The sequence below is a fragment of the Amphiura filiformis genome, unplaced genomic scaffold, assembly GCF_039555335.1.
Source record: "Amphiura filiformis unplaced genomic scaffold, Afil_fr2py scaffold_193, whole genome shotgun sequence".
Classification (NCBI taxonomy): domain Eukaryota; kingdom Metazoa; phylum Echinodermata; class Ophiuroidea; order Amphilepidida; family Amphiuridae; genus Amphiura; species Amphiura filiformis.
The window spans coordinates 96,743-118,466 of NW_027305657.1; the positions used below are offsets into that span (position 1 = coordinate 96,743).

The 21,724-nt window shown below is 36.8% G+C and overlaps 1 long non-coding RNA gene across 1 annotated transcript; it reads left to right on the top strand.

Annotated features, from left to right (window-relative positions):
* Window positions 1-4,976: 4,976 nt before the first annotated feature.
* On the top strand, window positions 4,977-10,291 carry LOC140145275 (uncharacterized). The gene is made up of 3 exons (XR_011858017.1): window positions 4,977-5,072; window positions 9,021-9,105; window positions 9,952-10,291. It is a non-coding gene; the product is annotated as an uncharacterized lncRNA (long non-coding RNA).
* The last annotated feature ends 11,433 nt before the right edge of the window (window positions 10,292-21,724 follow it).

A 21,724-nucleotide genomic window follows, 5' to 3' on the forward strand; every position in this document is an offset into this window, starting at 1 on the left:
CATTATGTTCAAATTTAAACAGATTTTCATTTTACATAGCCATTTCTTGGAAAATTCCAAAACATTAATTATTGTGTGAGAAACTTTTTTTTTTTTTTGGAATTCTTTATACAATAATTCTTTATGCAATAATTATATTAATATTAACGAAAAAATATATTTACAAGTACCAAGCACCATTTTAGATTCAAGCTTAAATATCACACAGTATTTTCACATTTTAACAAAAGTTTATTACATGTTTAGCAAAACACAGATTGTGTAAGAAGTTCACCAAACAAAACACAAAGTCAATTGATAAGCATTAGTGTGCATTGTGTTGAATGATCTTTCTTTCAAACTTAATGAAATGAATTGAGATGTATGTTATGTAATCGCTCATATCTTTGCAATCAGTCAACCGATTCAAGTGTGTAACATGCAGAATAAAGCAGTATACAGACTTTTTATTGTACGTACAATATTGTATGTACAATATGTACGTTATTTAATCTATTGCCATTCTATTTCCAGTAATGTTTAAGTTCTAACGAATGTTTGATGACGTAAAATCGATAATATATTTCTGCTAGATATTGTATGTAACATATTATCGATTTTTCGTCATCAAACATTCGTTAGAACTTAAACATTACTGGAAATAGAATGGCAATAGATTAAATAACGTACATATTGTACATACAATATTGTACGTACAATACTCGGAGTCTGAAGCGCGCTTAAGAGGGGCTACATGCTGTTTTTTATGTTTTGGATTTGGATGCTTATTTGTCAGCTTATGTCAAAATTCATTCACCTTGTAATCTTTTTCTGGAACACCCTGTATATTAATTTAATTTGCTAGGTAACAGTAAGGAGCTGTGATCTAGCTGAGACTTGGTACATATGTAGTACAAGTACAAATACAATAGAAGCAAACTTCTTTAAAAGTTTTGCAAATTTTAATCTGCATAATTAATTAGAGCTGATTTTGACTTGTCCAAAAATTAGTCATAATTGAAAATTATGCAGATTGAAATTAGCAAAAAGTTAAAAGTAATGTGTATCTAGATAGCCCTTACAGCTACCCACATTGCAACATTATAACATTTCCATTAGAGATAGAATTTAACTTCTTTTCCACAAAATGTTAGTTTTCACTGTCAGATATGTCCTCTTTTAAATTTGGCCTGAGCAAATGATGCAATACAAAGAAAATCACTGTATAATACCAGCACATAAGCCGCCAATGTGAGCCACTCCTTCAAATGTGACTGATGTCGGTCCCGCACGCCTTGCATGGAGAGTATTGTGAACATTGTGTGTTAAGTTTTGAAAAACATGAGGTTGTTCTCCTCAGCAAATGTTACAATATGACCTGATTTTAAAAATTTGTCAAATCAGCAGTTTTAGGTAAAAAAATCCCTTAAGATGGGTAGGGTTTCAGATTGCCATCAGCACACCCCTGTTAAAATTTAATTTGAGCCCCCCTCCCCCCAACATTTTTTGTTTCAAATGAATGAGCATCAAGTCAGGGTGAGAATCTTGGATAAATCTGTCATATATGATTAAAAGTAAGTTTTATTCAAAGTGTCATATTAAGGGGACTGTGTATTCTCAGAAATGCATTAATTAAAAGTGCTGTAACTTTAAATTAAACAAAATTTAATGCAAGTACACATTTTTATATGTTTTTATATGTTTACACGTATATATTTTTGTTATGCAAAAAGTATTTTTTGAAGAAACTTCAAAAAAGCACATTGTTTTGCCTTCAATTATTTGGAACACACTGTACCCAAATTTGGATTTCATGTTTGTTTGTTTTTGTAATTAGACACTCCATTCATGGAACGGTTTTTCATGATTTGGATATTGGTCTTATTTTTTAATTGTTGAATTTTCGTCTTATTTGGTCAATAATTCAAAATAAGGCCTGAGCGCTTCCTAAACTGGAGTCTAGGTTACAAAAAACCACAAAATCAAATTTTGGATTTTCCTTCCTATAGTGTGTTCCAAACAATTTTAGGCAAAATCATGAGGTTTTTTCTTATTTTCTTCAAAATTGTTCTTGTCACCCCAAATTTGTATTTATATTTAGATAATTTCCTTTCCAAAAATGTATACTTTTATCTTGGATTAGTAACTTTTGGGCCATTCCATTTAAAATCCACACCACCCCTGTGGAAGATTTAGCTAAAGTCTTCCAAAGAAGGAGTATGAGTTTTGAATAGAATAAACCATTGGGTAACTTCATTTGAAATACTCACTCCAGCTGTGGAAGATATAGGTAAAGCCATAATACAGAGGGGAGTATGGGTTTCAAAATGATAAACCCTGACCAGTTACATTTGAAAAACATACTCCCCTGTGGATTTCAACTGGAATACTAGCCCATTATGCATTTCTGAGAATGCAGTCCCTTTTTATAATAAATTAAATGAAAATATAAATCAATGTCAATTGAAAACATACCAGTTACATTAAATATCATTTATAGAAAAATAAAGTTATCTATTACTTGACTGAGTTTGTGTACCAAACCAAATTTGATTGATGGGAACAAAGAAAAATATTGTTAGTAAATTGCATGTGTATGTATATTGTGACATGCATAAAAACAGATGGTTGAGTGGTCCTAATAATTGCACAAGCACATGATTGCTATTATTGTATGTAAACGAGAAATTACGTAACTTTTAGTATTTTAATTTTAAGTGTTCTATTATGATGCTATAATAATAAACAGTTCAAGAGAGAAATTAAACATTAGCCAGTGTAATTATTTCATGTTTTTCTGTCTCTTACCAGGTATCATGACTATCATCAGGGTTATAAATATATTCACCAGTGTTGCAATAATATGTCGGCAAAATTCATGACATATTATTTTTTTGAAAAAGGCACAAAAATCATGGAAAAGTTCAGGGAGGAGACTGGATGTGATATGTCTATTTTTGACATCACTATTGGGTCACTATCATGAAACCTTCAAAAACAATTAATTCTAAATCATAAAATGTGTTATGTGTTTGCTAAATCAAAATTATGTTATTCCAAAACCACTTTCAGCATTGTAGTTTCGTAAGCCTTGTACTTTCATAATGCGTGTCCTGTACTGCCTTGAAAAGTCATGAATTTTGGTTTAAATTACAAACATTTCATAAATAAATGTGGAATGTATTGTTAAGAGAAAGTGATCATCCAAACTTGTTAACGACAGGCATTCAAGAAGGAAGCAATAAATCAGATCAATAATGGGTGCTTGGAGGCCAATGGAAGTACTATGACTACCACAAACAAAATTGATGGATACAAATGCAAACCCAGCCCATCCCCAACATGCCATTAAACCTAGGCCTAGAATCCGTACCCTAAAAACCCAACCTGAATTACCTTAAACCCCAAACAGTACCCTTAAACCCAACAAACACGTACCCTTAAAGCCTAACTACCTGAACTGCCTTGAACCCCAACCAGTCCCTGAAACCCAACATACAAACATGTACCCTTAAAGCCCAACCGCATGTACCCTTAAACCCCGACACGTACCCTTAACCCCCAAACGTAGGCATACCCTTAAAGCCCAACATTTACCCTTAAACCCCAACATGTACGTGTACCTTAAAAACTCCCACAAGTCAGACCTGCCCTTTAAACCCAAACCCAACCTGTAGGCCTACCCTTCCTTAAACCCCAACATGTAGGCCCTTGTCCCCAAACTGTAGACCTATACGTAGGCCTAACCCCAACATATGTACCTTTAAAACTCTAACCTAAAGTTATCCCCAACCTGTACCTGTAAACCCCAACACATGCCCTTAAACCCCATGACATCTGGGAAACTCCAACATGTACCCTTTTAACTCCAAACCAACCCCCTGAAACCCATGTAGGGCCGCGTACCTTTAAAATGCCCCCATCCATTACCTGACACACAATGACAGGCCAGATCATTTTGGAATTTGGAAACCGCATAGGCTTAATTCTGTGGCATAGTTTAAAAAACACTGAAATTGTCTAAAAACGACAGCGAGCAGGAAATTGTGCATACTATTTGCCACCGTAGTATTGTTTTTCTGTGCCTTTTATGAAGTATAATATTGCAAGATGCCTAAAACACACGCGCCTCCTATTTTTCTGTAGGCCAATGCTCTTTAGCCTGGCTTCAACATTTTGTTTGAGCCTGACCATATCAAGACCCAAGCGTGTCTCGCACGGAACGACTCAACGAAAGTAGGCCTAAATATTATACCACCTAGGGGCTAGAATTTTCTTTGGATGCGAGGGATCCAAATTTACAAAAAGTGAGCGTCAATGAAATTGCGACCCCCCCCTATTCCGGCACTAAAATTTTTATGACCACCCCCCCAACGATACACCTTACCCTACGCTAAAATTTTATTGAAATCAGTCTTTTTGAATAAATTAAACACACTATCTGTGGTCATTTGTGACTCTCTATTTTGCAGTGGTCATCAATTTGTTTTTCTTTAAAACCTCCCCGCCGACCCCCCCCTCCGTATATTTGGGACCCACCCCCTTTCCGAAGAAAATGAGAGCCCCCTAAGCCCTAAACACAGATCCCATGCAAGTATCAATCCGGAGCAGACGCCAGTAGCCCTACCAATCTGTTAAATATAGCCTTGGATACCTTCATCAAATGAACGGGTTATTTTCTCCTAACATTATGCAAATACGAAAATACCAACATGCAAATTAACCTCAATGCACACCGAGTGTATATAAGTACTATCACCGTGATATCATAGTATACTACGACTCTGTCACGGTCAAAACGTGATGAACCACTGGTTTTTCATGGCAACGGGATCATCGCGCAGCACCGTCGCCAGGGCAGATTGGTCGCTAGGGCAGAATGACGTCGGAGCCTGGGCAGATGAAAATCTGTAAAAAGTTTTAAGAAATTGTGGGCGGGGCGAAGGGTCGGCGGCGAAACACAAAGAGATTTGGCAGGCACACACATCGACGGATTTCAATTTCAGCGGAGTTTGTCAACAAAGATGAACCAAATAGCCGGAACAAATGGATATATTTTATTGCTGCAGAATCGGGCACACGGCAGAAACAAGGTATTTAAAACATTATACTTGTTTTTGGAATCGAATGTTGATAAAAGCGAAATTAGAAACTGATTTTTGCGGGTAAATTTTGAGGACATCGGATAGTTGTTACAAATTTTTGTTTTTTTTGTTTTTTTAACCAGTCAAAAACCGGGTCATGCTATGGTAAATTAATTCGGATGTGCATTCCTGTCGCCTGATGTACATGTATGATCGAAATCATGATTGATCATTCCTTTGAGTACACAAACCTTTCCACTAGCCTTGTTGTCTGCAGTTGCCTGTGTCGTGAGCTGAAGCCGTGGCTGAATTCTGAGAGAAATGTGACTGTCTAATCGGCGGACTGAGTCCCGCGCGGTCCCGGGCCAATGTTTAATTTTGTAAGCTTATTACATGTAAATGTAATTGTGAGATGCACTGGCATGTGCTTATGTTCATGTCGTGATGTTACATGTTGACATGGACGTTATTCATGTATTCATTTAATATGTTCATGAGCTTACACGTATTCCTGACATTGTCCTTGACCTTGCTGAGGTTAATTAATTAGGTTTCTGCCGGAAATTAGAACGAAATGGTCTGAGCAATCGGCAACAGCAATAGCGGGATCCGCCATCCAGTGGGTCCTGCCGTACTGCATGCCATGCGATAGACATTACGTCCTCGATTACGCGGTAGTCGCAACGCGTTGCGCACCTCTTCAGTCAAGCATCAATGCGGTGATCTTAGCAACAAGGTACCACAGAGGAGTAAGATAAAACAGAGCGCGTACCACCAGTCAAAGTCTCCGCCTCATCCGATAATGAGGGCTGATTGTTCCATGAAATGCGACAGGCGTGACTGCTACGCAATTACCGCGTATTTTTATGGTCTATTGCGTAATCCCGAAAGCACGCAACGCTCTATCGCGTATACGCGAAGGCACGCAGCGCTGGCGTGATTGTTAGACACAGCACGATCGAACAATCGGCCCTCATGAATATGCGAGAACTGGTAGCATACACTGAGAAAACAGTTTACACAACCTGTGTAAAATATTACACAATATCGATGTAAAAATAGAACACCATAACTATTAGGTAAAAGTTTACATAACACTTGTTATGTAAAATTATACCAATTATTTATGTAAAATTTTACATAATTAATAAGTATTCAATTTACATAGCTTTTGTGTAAATTATTTACACAATTCTGATGTAAAAATAGAACACCATAACTATTATGTAAAAGTTTACGTAACACTTGTTATGTAAAATTTTACCAATTATTTATGTAAATTTTACATAATGAATAAATATTCAATTTACATAATAGAAAAATAGAACACCATAACTATTATGTAAAATAATTTACAAAGAAATTATGTAAAATAATTTTAATTAAATTCTTTGTAAATGAGGCTTTAAAAAGAAGAACATTGACACAACATTAACACACTTGCCAGAACCAATGTGTAAACAAGAACTCATTAAAGGTTTTGTTTCACTTCTCACTACTCCTTTGAACTCGTAGACGGCATTCTCCAGGAATTGCCAGGCACCAGAGCGTTCATTAAAAAAATAATGTTCACAGATATCCTGTATGTTTTGATTTAGTATTAGATAATAACTGTCTTTACAATCTAGGCTAATTTTATCAGTTGTTCAATGTTGGTACAGACAACATTCTCCAAGAATTGTCAGAGACATACACTATAGTTTTAAACAGATGTCAACAGCCTTTAAGAGTGAATTTTGAGGCAAAATTGTCTTTTCCACAATTGTGAAAACCTGCTGGGGGTTTGCTATGGAACCACCGAGAACAAAAACGTACGGTTGAGATCCACCTTGGGTGTTGGCAACACAATGCTCCAAATCCGTGCTTTCCTGTAAAATGAAAAAGAAAGAAAAACAAGTTATTGTTTTTATTGTGAAAGCAATATTTATAACCAGTGTCATTATTAGCATAGTGATTCACTATTGGAGCAGTGGAAATTGGGTGCCTCACACTACAGACCATAGCTTCAAGGAACCGAAGCACTATTAAACATGACTGACTTGTTTTCTTCGTATAGTTCGTGTGTCATGTGTGTGATGCATCGATAAGCTTACATGTGTACATCATGTGCGTGTGCAGATATTCAACGGCAACGCATACACCCGGCACCAAAAATTGAACGCTCTGCATTTAAAAAGAACATGACAAAACACAAGATTCAAACAAAAATGCTGCTATACTCACCTTCAAACTTCTCAATATATTGGGACAGCCCCCATCGCTCGAGAATGTCATCCACCGTGTCATCCGCCATCGTTTCGTTTTGCGCTGTTGCCACGAAAAACTACATAGTAACTTACATAACTTTTTGGTATTTTTATTTTTACTTCAAAAATTGTAATTTTGAACATAACAATGTGTAAAAAACGCTGAACGCTTGCAGAATGTGAGGATTGCATAACAAATGTGTAGTTTAAAATATACACAGAAGTTATGTTCACTTTTTTTACCTAATATTATGTTATTTTTACCAAACAAGAGAATACATATTTTTTTTTTACATATTGTTTTTTCTGTGTACAATACACGGGGACTTTGACTGGTGGTACGCGCTCTGTTTTATCTTACTCCTCTGTGCAAGGTACTCATACCCACAAGATGGCGGCGTTGATGTCACAATGTCAATGCGGTTGTGGCGCAAGCGTGCTGACAAATCGCCCCTGTGCGCGTGCGTGTACATGGCGTTTAACTTTACGCGCGCGATTCGATACTGCGGCAAGCATAGACATACCACCTAGACCTATGAGTGCCCATACTTAACCATGGCAGTAGGTGAAGCCACGTATCCAAGCTGATTTTGGTCGGGTGGTCGGACGCGGAGAAATAAGCGTTCATGTCTCGTTTGCGTGATGTTGCGCCATATTGCTCGCGTCAAATGCAACATGTTCTGTAGACGAGAACATAATCTGCTTGCTTGCGTCCTTGTCAAAGTCACTGGTCTAGGACTCTAGGTACTTGTTTGTCTGGGGCGGCGAGCAAAATAAGCACCTAGGTCGCTACCGAACTTGATGAACCAAATTATAGGCCTAACACTAACACTACCATGACTACACGCAATCAAAGGATCATGATTGCATGGAACTGTAAAAGGTACCGGTCATCTTCAAAGCGGCAAGTATGAAACCAGCATAAGACAGCGCGCATGCGCCGACAACAGCAGCACACTTGTAGATCCTTGATGATCGTATGATAATGGGTTTGCGTACTACAAGTGCGCAAGCTAAAAACACGATTCTACTGCTTAGATGTTTGTGCCGGTTAAGAAACAACAGGGATGTCCTTAGAAAAGTAACTCTTTCAGTCCGAGACTGCGCCGAATCGAATCTAAAAATCACTGCGCTAGTACGAAACTGAAAACGATTTTGAAAAGCACTGCGCTAGTCCGAATTTGAATTGGGGAAACACTGCGCTAGTCTGATATTCGGACCAGCGCAGTGTTTCTCAGATTCGACCAGCGCAGTGTTTTTCAGCGCTGTAGTTTTCAGTTTCGGACTAGCGCCATGGTTTTCAGTTTCGGACTAGCGCCATGGTTTTCAGTTTCGGACTAACGCAGTGTCGGACTGAAGAAGTGTTTTCCAAATTGTGTTTTCAGATTCGGACTAGCGGCGTGTCGGACTGTTGCAGTGGTTTTCATTTTCAGACTAGCGCATGCTTTTTATCGGACTAGCGCCGTGCTTTTCATTTTCGGACTGACGCACCTCTGAGTATAGGGAATTTGTGTTGTCGGACTAGCGGTGTGTCGGACTGAGCGGTGCACCCCGGGAAAACGAGGGGGTATCCGAAACTTTTGAGCGGACGCAAAGTTTCCTGTCAATATTTTTTCCAAAACGCCCATTCCCCCCTGCTGTAAATAACGATAAGTCCCTTAGTCATATTTTATATTAAATGCTTTTATGTTTGTGTGTGTTTGGTTTGCAGTTGACCTAGCTTATCAATGTGTAAATGGATTAATTATCTCTATAAAGAGTCTGTGAAGATACAATTGATCTGTTGCTGTAAATTGGTAAGTAGACTACAGTCAACATCAAAACTAAATACAGAAAACAAATTGTTGAAAATTGGGATAAATTGAATCCCACCCAGAGCAAACAACTTCTCTCTTTGTTTTCTCTTTATTCCTTCCTTCTTTCCCTTCCTGTTGCCAAAAAAAACCCTGAGGCAGTTAGGGTTAAGCAGTTTCATAGCCAAGTCAAGTATTGGGGAAAATTTTCAGAAGATACGAATTGTACAATGTTCAATTCTTTCATTCAGTAAAAGAGTGGAACAACTTGCTTACATCCACCATTAATAAATGCTGCCATTTATACAGCGCCTTTCACATGTATCAAAGCGCTTTAAATTTATTCCGCTGTTGTTAGAATGTGTCAGCTGCCATACAATTCCTAAAGCATGCTCATACCTTTGGACGGCACTAAATGGACAATATTCCTAACAGCTCCCCATTTCACCCCTGGGTAGAGAAAGGCAAGTGAAGTAAAGCGCCTTGTTCAATACAATGGCACAACACGATGGCACTGCTGGGGCTCAAACTTCCAAAACTCTGATTATTGAGGTAGAACCTGTACTGCTGCGCCACCTTGCCCCCGTTACTCATCAGAAAACTTCAGCTTTCAAATCTGTTCTAGCTGAATGTTCTGACTCCAAAAATAGACCTCCCAATCATACCTCCAGTTTAAACTTCTACAGGTAGATATAGAATACAAGATCCAAGAAATTCATTGGTTGAAATTCATGTTGGTAGATTTCATCTATGCATTGCATGTATTGCTCATACATCAAATGGTTTTATAATTCAAGCTTTTTAAATAATCATGTTCTTCTTCTTATTTTTTTTTTTTTTGTTTCACAGGGGCATGATGATTTGAAAGAGGGGCCTCAGGACATCAATCTACAATGTATCTCATGAATGATAGCTGCCATAAACAAATATGCTTTTTGTATAGAGCGTACATTTTCTTGTTGGTCATTCAATCTACACATTTGGCAAACAATGTTAAAGTATAATGTAAAGTACCAGTATTCAGCAAAAATCAAGAGGTGAAATGAATTATCTTTGGTAATATATTAAAGTGACATTTTATCAGACTATATTTAAGAACTGGAGTGCTAAATTTGTGACTTCACATGAATGACACTGTATTGTGTGTTTTTTAAACTGTTGTGGAAGAGGTAGCCCAGTCAAAGGTAAATAAGGGCTTTTGTGACTTCACATGAATGACACTGTATTGTGGGGTTTTTTTAAACTGTTGTGGAAGAGGTAGCCCAGTCAAAGGTAAATAAGGGCTTTAAAGACGTGAGAGCATGTACAACCTTTGACTGCTTTTTGATACCATCATGTTGTTAACCTGAGACTGCCAGCCCCAGGAGCTTAGTCTCAGACACCACCTCAAGTTCAATCCCAGCAATGTGAAGACTAGGAGGGACAGGAGGTTCCCTCATGAAACAAACCAGCATCACCTTGCACTTACTCGGATTGAGCTTGAGATGATGGTCTTTTGCCCAAGCATCCAAGTCCTGAACATCGGGTCAAATCTGGCTGACTTGTCTAGCAGGACGAACCTCTCTAAGGGTGAGATCATCGACTACAGGAGACCCATTGCGGTATATGGCGTTTGTAATTGAAAATTAGGGGGACCCCCCCCCCTTCGTAGTCCGTGTTACAAAATATGGCTCAGTAGTTCTAGGAATAACACGTGATTTGGAAATGCAAAGCAAAAAAATCTAAGAATGTGATAATTTATGCTACGATTTGGGTAACGGATGAGTTAACATTAGGGTTAGCATTTAGGGCTAGTGTTAGGTTAGAGTTAGGGTAAGTGTTAAGATTATGATTAGAGTTATGGTTAGGTTCTGGATTAGGATTAGGGCTTAGGTTATATGTTAGGGTTAGGGTTAGGTTAAGGGGTAGAGTTACAAGCATAACTACAAGCATGTCGAGGAATCTTTGGAGCTTGGATAAGATTATCAACCAGCTATTCAAAAATATCCACACTAGAAATTTCAATGTTTGGATTATCGATCCATGACGCGGGAACAATTTTCATTAAAAAAATTAATTTCTTCCTGTCATGATTCGAAATATCAAAATCAAGAATTAATTTGTCAAATAATTTACTACCTGGTAGGGGAGGGTTAAGTAAATCATATACATACACCATACATAATCAAACAGATGTGGTGTATTGCAACAATATTTGAGCATTTTCAATTATTGTTGAGTGAGTATTGAGGACCAGAGTATTTTATTCTAATTCGACGTCCTCCAAATCCGTACAGGCACTTTTGCATAGAGTACTATCAGGGCCGTTCCGACCATTTATAGGCCAGGTAAGGCGGTCGCCTAGGGCGGCAAACGCAGAGGGGCGCAAAAAAAAGCGAAAGGAGAAAGAAAGGGGGAGAAAAAATGAGGGCGGATAAAAAGAAAAAGGGAAGGAAAATAAAAAGGGACGAAAAGAGAAACAGAAAATAGGGCGGAAAAGGAAAAGAGGGACCTGAGAAAAAGAAAAGAAACGGGGCAGAGAAAAGGAGAGAAAGACACGGACGGGTGGGCGGAGAAAAAGAAAGAAGAAACGGGCGGAGAAAAGGAAGAAGAAAATGGGCGGTGAAAAAACAGAAGAAAAAAATAAAAACAGAAGAAAAAATAGAAGGAGAAAAGAAACAGAAAACACTAAGTAATAATAATAATAATAATAATAATAATAATAATAATAATAATAATAATAGCAGGCCTAATACAGGGTGTCCCAAAAAAAGAGGCCCCTCATTGCGCCCTCTTTTTCTCCTATTTGTGAAAAGTTGATCAAATATATTTTGACATGTTAAGAAACCTTTAATCGTTAGCTTTAATAAACCAAAACAATAATTTCAATCGGCTCACAACTTTTGAAAATATGCCCTTTTGAATAAAAGTACCCGTTTTTCACTCTGTCCACGGATAGCAAACAGAATGGTTGGGATGGCTCATGCTGTGGAGTGGCCTGCACGATCACCAGACCTCACACCACTTGATTTTTTGCCTTTGTGACAAAATCCAAGATCTTCGCAAACGTATTACTGAATGCATTCGCAAGTATTCGGCGCACAATGATGGTACGCAACGCAATTGATGCAACGAGGACCAGGGCTGAAACCTGTATTCGCCAAGGAGGTAACCAGGTAGAGGGCAGAGCAGCACAGTAAACTCACTTCAGAAGAACTAAAGACAAATCAAACAGCCTTTTAGGGCTACCTTTATCCTAAAAATGTTGTAAATAAAAAAGAAAGCAAGAAACAACAAAGTAAGAAAGTAAGAAACATAATAAAACAAAAAGGCATAAATAACCAAGAAAAATAAGTAATTGCAAGTAAAGCAAAAGAAGTCCCATTCGACATCCATTTTACCCACAAATTAATGACACTATTAACAAAATCCATTGCCCATAAAGCCCATTCCATAAAGTTAATTTATAAAGTTATTATTGAGGAATGTTTGATATTCATGCATGGTATGTGTACTCCTTTTCAATCTTTGAAATAGCGAAACCTTCTCCGTGGACAGAGTGAAAAACGGGTACATTTCTTTAAAAGAGCATATCTTCAAAAGTTGTGAGCTGATTGATATAATTGTTTTGGTTTATTAAAGCTAACGACTCAAAGTTTTTTTACATACCAAAATATATTTGATCAACTTTCCAAAAATAGGAGAAAAGGAGTGCGCAATGAGGGGCCTCTTTTTTGGGGGACACCCTGTAGTAATAGTAATAATAATAATAATAATAATAATAATAATAATAATAATAATAATAATAATAATAATAATGATAATAATAATAATAATAATAATAATAATAATAATAATAATAATAATAATAATAATAATAGAGCGCATTTATACCGCGCAAAAATCATCAAAAAGATCTCAACAACAACAACAACAACAACAAAAGGACACATAGTGAAACACGATTCAGGGAAAGCATGTTGGAAAAAATGAGTTTTAAGAGTAAAGGAGAAGTGATATTGCGGATGTTGTTGGGAAGGGAATTCCAAGCTACAGGGGCAGCATAACGAAAGGAACGCATACCGGCAGATGATAAATTAACACGCGGGGTCCTGAGAAGTTTTTCAGATGATGAACGGAGGGAGCGTTGAGGATCATAAGTACAGAGAACCGCTAAGAGGTAGGACGGAAGGGTACCCTCAAAGTGCCGGTAAGTTAATACACATAATTTAAACTGAATCCGGAATTGTATGGGTAGCCAATGAAGCACATAAAGCGTCGAAGAAGAACAAAAAGTGGGATAAAAATACAGAAAGAAGGAAAACCATAGGCGTAGATCCTGGGTAAATTCACCCCCCAATATTTTGCCAGGGGAGGGTCCATACAATCATGCCCAATGTTGACGGCTGTATGTGGGTTACTGACAAATAAACCTCATATTTGGCCATTATTGTGCAAAAAACGCAATTTATTCCATTTTGCACCATATTTCAATAGTTTAGCTTCAAAATGGCAAATACTTTTCGCGCGCTTCGCGCGCATTTGTACTGCAAACTTCTTATGTCGCCAAAGGTGCTGAATTCACTATACTTCAAGATTTTTTTTCCAACTCCATCCCTCAAAACAAATGTCAAAAGAAATCTACGCCACTAAGGAAAACGGTCGTGGGCAGTATCCAAATAGGTCAAAACTGGTGAGTTTTCAAGGGGGTAACCCTTAACACTTTTTTGGTATGCTTTGGTGGGGCGGCAGGGAGAGGCTTTGCCTAGGGCGGCAAAATCCCTAGGAACGGCCCTGAGTACTGTGGGCATTCTTTTACCCTCTTGTTCCAGGTCCTAGTTCGGAACCCTTGTATTAACTGTGAAGCATCAGTATTCTTTTAATCCGATCGTCGACGGCTTGATAGGTTGAAAAGTTGCCTACCCCTGGTGTAAACTAACTCGAAATAAGAGCAAGTGATACTATACACGATTGCAGGTGCAGTTTTTTATTCATTCGCTGTAATCATGTTCCACGGTTGATGTTATCATTTATTAATTTTTCTATCAAAAAACATTATATAATGTTCAATTCTAGACTTGGATAATACCAATAGCTATCATACTAATACACATATTTTTAAAAGCTATTTTTAAGATAGATTTTTGTTTCTATATCACATTATTCATCTTTTTCTGCTTGTTTGTGGTAATTTTTATTCTATAAACTGTACATTTGAGTGCAAATGGAGGGCGCTATTTACATATATTTTAATTAGCCAAATTATATGACTTATACCTTACATTTCATGATAAAAGGTTTTTTGAAAATATCCTTGCCATTTTAGCCTTTTTTCTGATGTTCTAATACAATTATACAAGTGTTTACCCCTTGTAAAGATACAAACAAGATTTAAGATAAATAGCGCCAACATTGTTCAACTTTTCTTAAAAATTACAGTTTTACATCACATCAAACAAGCGCTGTGACCTATACTACTTAAAACAGAAAACTATATAGCAGAAAGAATGATCTTAACAATTTCATTAAAGCCAGGTATATGGTTAGATGTTTTTTACGTGCAAGATGCCACCAGTGATTAAGACGTCAGACTTCATTCTGCAGTCGAATAAAATCGATGCATGCAGTTTACATTCATATGAACTACTGTATATTTATACAAATTAATATTGATATAATAGTAAGAATATTTTCATGAGGTGAAATATGGATGGTCCAATTCAACGAGGCTTTGCTGAGTTGAATGGACCCGTTCATATTTCACCGAATGAAGATATTCTCTCCATTGAACGAACTTAAAGTCTGTCTAAAAAAAAAGTGCAATGGAAAGCGCCATCTTTGGCGATTAGAGTATACTGTTGTGACGTGATGCTTACAGCAACGTCACGGGAGCAGTCCAAGCTTTAAATACCGTTTGTTTCATTCATTTTGGTTTCGGCAATCCAGAGATCTACTTCACAAAACACAAATGTATGAAAATCCCTTTGTGCCACTTTTTAGGAAATTGAATAGAATGTTATATCCAAATACCTGTACTGTACAGTTAATAAAAGAACGTTCATTTGTAGGATTATAAATGATTATGTAACTCAGTATAATTGTATTGAGGGCAGCAAGATGCATTGCTACAGGTGACGGTCATTCATCCATGTTAAAGACCAAACTGTAAAATGGACTAAACTATTGATTTCAAGCAATTTCGGATTCAGCTGCTGCACACTCGGAAATGTGCTTATGAGTTGATGAAAATCATCAATGAATTTTAAATCTTTAGTGTAAAATTTCAAACGTATAATTATATATTATATGCAATATATCGTTGACATGATTTTAATTTTTACAACAGAGTGTGCAATATTTGTCTGTCTTTTAACATTTCTTGTGTGACAAAGAGAACAGTATTTACCATGATAAAATCATTGACATAGTACATTTAATTTTACAGCAGAATGTGAAATATGTATTTATATTTTAATATGTTTTAAGTGGGAAAAGAGAATTATTATACATTTATCATGATAAAATAGTAAAAACAGTAAAAAAAGTTTTGTATTGTTGTGTAATCGATGCATTCTTTTGACTTCACGAAGGAACTCTTGATAAACTTGATGTTATCATTAATTTACATGTACAGACCTCTTCCATAGTAAAAGTGACACAATTGTGATTTTACCCTTTCGTTGATAATTAAACATATCTCGAGATTAAAATAAGCAAATCGAACAGAACGGCATTCGACAGTCACGACTACGCCCTTGATGTTGATGTTAGCAGCATGTCACAACAGTATTTTCTAATTGCCAAAGAGGACGCTTTTTACTTGCACAACTTTTTTTTGAGACAGGCTGTATTACGCGGTTGCACACATCGTACACTGCACAGCTGAACATGCGCAGTGGTGATGTTCGCATCGGTGTACGCATCGATTACAAACGATTCTCGTAAACGCTACAATATGCTTGTCTAACTATTTGTTTCTCTACATGGCATATCTAGATAAGACTGCGAGTCCTTCATTCTCGATTCCACTTTAAAACAGAATTGATAAGAATGTCTCTGATCGTTTCTTTGCTTTGCAGTGAACCAGAAATTACAATACATAGACTACAAGTATCACTACGCTATAGATATAGATGAGTTTACATGTGTTTACATGTACGCCCTCTTGTTGGTCTGAGATAAAAACAAAAATAACCTATAGTCTATAGAGGAAATTGATTTTATGCATTAATTTTGGTTTCACGGCAAACAGTACAAAAAGTTTTATCAAACGCTACAGATGCTCTCAGGTATTATTACAAAATTTAAACAACTAAGGTTTTGAATGATTTTATGTGGCCTGCCATAAACACTACTGGATTATTTTGCCTTGTGTGAAACAACAGAGGGCGTGCTAAATGTAAACACGTTGCATCATAAGTCAACTCATTTATATGGATCTGTTACTTTAACGATAATGATACCGATCTTATCAGAAACCTAAAAAAATTATAGTAAGGCCTAAAAAAAATGTTTGATTGGCGTAACCGACCGACCCTAAAAATAGGCCCGAACCTAGACTTTTTTTCTTATATTTTTGCACAAAAAAAGTAAAAAAATGTAAAAAAATTAAAATTAAAAAAAAAATTAAAGTTCCAATTTACGCAATTTACAGCTTCAAATGTGGGTAAAATTTTTTTTAAAAACATGAATTACCAGAAGTATAAAGTTATGAAACGTTCGTTATATGGACGACAATATGCTGAAATGGTATCTTAGTCGGACATCCAGTTCCGAAGGGGCTGTACAATAATTATGAGCCCTGTGGAGGTTAAATTGAGGGGGAGCAAACATTTTTTGGTAATCCAAAAAGTGGGGAGCAGTTTTGGCATGTCGAAAAAAATGGGGTAGGTATTTTTGGCACACATTTACCGGCACCTTAATGAGAGCTATTACAGAAAGCTTAGGGAAACAGTACAGAAACATTCAAATAATATTTCCTACTATACTCGCTGCGCTCCCATGATGCTATTTAGATAATTAAGTTTTGAAAATTGGGTTATCAAAAATTTGGCATGTGGAAAAGTGAAAAATAATTTTGGCAGGCTTAGAGGGAGGGGGCCAAGCAATGTTGGCAGGCTGAGAAGGGGGCAAACATTATTTGCAACGCCATTGGAAATTTTACACCCCCTGGCTCATCATTATTTAAAAAAAACCTAGCTACTTTTAGTTTGGTCACCAGGCCAGAAGGAATTGGATATCAATAAACCTCATTTTATTTAATGGCGAAAAGAATGTTCAACTGTGTTTTTTCCTTATAGATGAAAACAATTACATTATGTTAACATACGTCCATGAAAGACTTTGAGGTTTGATACATTAGTTATAAAGTTTGAGAAATTTGTAGAAATAGGATATACTACTGAAAATTTCTTTGTATTTGACCTTTTGTATTTTGTATCTTGACCGGTGCATATTTTGGTTCAAGAAAAGGAATTTGGTGTCGAAATATATTGCAAATGTAACTTACGGAATTTGCTTACAATCACCTTATTGAAACTTTTACGCCTCAAGAAAAAGTAAACAGATTTGAATGTCGTCGGAAGTGTATACAACATTCATTAAACCCATTTTATTCATACGATGGTCACGATGGGATGGTCATACCACGTCAACATAACCGACTTTAGTTACGATCGACGGAGTGAAACCCATAGGCAACATATGCGCTGGAACTTAATTTGCTTTGTTTTTGTTCGGCTCAAAATTATAAGGGGACATTTCTGACAGTGAAAACTAACAATTTGTGAAAAAGAAATAAAACACTATTTCTTATGGAAATGTTACAGCGTGGTTTTAACCGCAAATGTATATCCGTGTCATTCAGGTCGCGTTGACTCACATTTTTTTGTTGGATTTACGTGGTTTTCGCGACCCTTGAGTCACCATCTTCTTCTTCCTAGAACCGCTTTGAGTGTTGATATCCGATTCTGTATATTTAAATCCAGTAAAGACTCGCTTGTACTTGCTCCCAAGCCAATTCTCTTCGTTGATTAATTCCACCGGGATGCGTTTAACCCCTGGACCCTTCGGCGGGTCATATGCAAGATAATGGCCTGAAAAATAAGAAAAATGTTGCTATCGTAAAGATTTTCTGTTTTACGTAAGTATTGTTTATTTTCTACCAAAATCCTTTTCTGACAATCGCATCCTTTGTAGTGTAGATCATGTTAGTATTTACATGGGTGCGCCTACCTTATACATGTTTTATCTTATCTTACATTGTAACCATGAAAATCTTAGGTGATTCCTTGGAATATACGCTGTCGAAGTTATATATCAATCACTCTTTAATCATTAAAAAACACAAAGAATGGAAACATGAAACCCAGGACAGGGTTTGGGAAGACCCAAACCCATGCAGGGTAGACATCAAAAACAGCACAAATAACAATTAAATATATAAAACACATTTCATCAAAAGGCAAGGTTAATAGAAAACATGAAAGCCTGGTAATGGGAAGGATGATGCAGAAGAAAGTGAAATCCTCCAGAGGATGAGCTCAGCATTTTATGTAGGAGCAATTCTCCCAAACAGCATTATGCCGCGCATTCCAGATGGTATAGCTTGAGAGGAGGGCGAGCTGGCTGAGCTCCTTCTTCAGAGGTTTGAATTTCTTCGTGCTGGCCTGTAAAATTGATTTCAGACGATGTTCGTTTTCGTGAGTTATGAGGCCACGACTGCCTACTTCGATGCAAAACAGTTGACATTTATAACCGTTATCATTCAGGTCGTGGATGAGATGAGAATATTTGGTTTCTTTCCGGTCGTGGGCTTTTTCAATATTTGTTTCAAAGGGGACAGTGAGCTCAATGACATACTAATCGGATTAACTACCATAGCAATACCATAGCAATAGAGGAATACAATTTTTTGAATAGATCGCCCTGCACTACAAGCAGTTTGCACTAATCACCTGTGTATGTCTGAATTGAATACAATACCAGTCTTTTCAAAAATACTATTCTTACAGGTGCGAGTGATCAGCCTTTCTTTGACATCTATGGTTCTATGCATAGGTACCGCGTGAACGTTGTAGTGCTGGGCGATCTATTCAAATATTGCATTCCTCTATTGCTATGGTAATTAATCCTGTGACATCATCATTTCGACAGCGTATAGTTTTCTGACTGGGTACTTTTCAACTCAATTTCTCCATCAATATGATCAAATCAGATTGATAAAGTATTTTGGTGCCATGATGAAAGCTGCGAAGTTGTCAATGTTCCAATATCAGGTTACTTACCAGGGTGTTGTATGCTTTCTAACATATAATTGTGTATATTTGCACTTGCAGGAGGATCACCCCTTGGTTGTGCTTCACTCGGATCCGGGAATTGCGCCGCAAAAAGTCTAGGATCTGCTCCGATAACATCTTCGATCAGGTTATTTGGTAAAGCCTGTAAGATAAATAAATAAATAAATAAATAAATAAATAAATAAATAAATAAATAAATAAATAAATAAATAAATAAATAAATAAATAAATAAATAAATAAATAAATAAATGAATAAATGAATGAAAGAAAGAAAGAAAGAAAGAAAGAAAGAAAGAAAGAAAGAAAGAAAGAAAGAAAGAAAGAAAGAAAGAAAGAAAGAAAGAAAGAAAGAAATATTATATTATTAAACCATATGCTGTGACGTCAGTCTATTGAAATAAGCACAATGGGGAACGATTACTCGCTACAAGAGGAAACTGAATATGATTAATAAGATATGATTAATAAGAGAGAAAGAACAGTTTACCAACCCAAAGTGTTACAATTAAATAAGACAACAAATAAACACAAATCCCGACAGGCACATAACCCAAGTTGAAAAAAAGCAAGGGAATGTGCCGGCATGGGAATCGAACTCACGACCTTCCGATCTCTAGACGGACGCTCTATCCATTAGGCTACCAGCTCCCACTGATAAACGGTGGTTAAAACTGGGTCTCATGTGAGCAGTCGAGGTACACACAAACAAATATTACGCAAATACACAAGTACAGGAGATCAATACTGATGCTTAATCGTTTCCCCAGCATAATACACGTTAAGTAGGTAATGGGGATACGCATCCTGCACAAGAACAAATAAACACAATGGGGACCGATTACTCGCTACAAGAGGAAAGAGAATAAAAGTAATAAAAAAGAAAGAACATTTTACCAAATCAATGTGTTGCAATTAAACAAGACAAAAACTTAACACAAATCCCGACCGGCACGCAACCCCAACTTTCAAAAAAAAGGAATATACCGGCATGGGATTCGAACCCACGACCTTCCGGCCTCCGACTGATACACGGTGGTTAAAACTGGGTCTAATGTAAGCAGTCGAGGTATACAATACACACAAACAAATATTACGTAAGTACACAAGTGAAGTAGATCATTACTGATGCTTAATCGTTTCCCCGGTAAATTATAAGTAATTTCTACGAAAAAGGTGATAAATCCAGGCCCAATTACTGATAATTACCCCCTTAGGTCAATTACACTTCCAGCTGGACAAGCCCACCCCAATCATAAACCATAGCAGACCATCCAAAAGATAGGAAATTGTTATGTAATAATGTTATTATGATACCCGTTGGCACACTTTTTGATGGTTCTATTTTGAGGAATCAGCAGGAGCTAATTGGAGGGATTAGTAGTTTTGATTTTTATTCCTTTTTCGTAGAGCAATCAGAGTATAAGTAATGGGGCTACGTATCCTCAGAGAAGATGTAATAAAGAGGAGGGTCAACGGAATTATATCCTTGAGATAATCCCGTAGGTAATCCTGTCGCGTCTATTCATAGTCCTTTATTCTCAAGTAGTTAGACATCCACTTGAAATATCCTATGATGTTATGTGTGTGACCGCCCATGGTTGACCAATTTTCACTTCAGAATTGAAAATATTTCCAATGTTTCTATAGAGAATTTGTTAAAAAGTATGAAACGCGTGTGTTAAGGACCTGCTGCTTGGATGGGATACCACATGTGGATAATACAAGAAAGAAATCGAGTGCTGTAAAATTTTCCCCCAAATCCGTCCTTTTTTTGTAAATATATAAATTTCTAAAGAAGAAATTTTTAGGATTTTTTAGAGAGGTGATGATTGTTGATCATTTCTATTTTATTATTTTATGTATTTTCCTGTCATTTCCTGCCAACCTAATAAAGATATTCTGATAATTGATAACATTCTTTATCATAAATAATAGAGTCTGAAAGTGGCAACAAGTAGCAAAAATTATAATTTGCCATGGAACTTCAGTCATATTTTATCTGAAATCTGACAAGATGACAGGGTCTGCATGCATGGTGTGTATGGCATGATGACATGCACACACTGACCTATCCTAAAATCAGTTAGCTGCAACTTGTGTATCACACCCATCCCGGGTTCAAACCCTATTGTGGTATTCTATTGTAAAGCAGCTAAATAGGGTGATTCATCATTTACTTTGAGTGAGCGGTCTCACACATAATTTGTTTGAGGATAGCTTGATCAACCTCCTCTTTATTACATCTTCTCTGGTATCCTGCACAAGAAAAAATAAACACAATGGGGAACGATTGCTCGCTACAAGAGGAAACTGATATTAAAGAAAGAAAGACCAGTTTACCAAC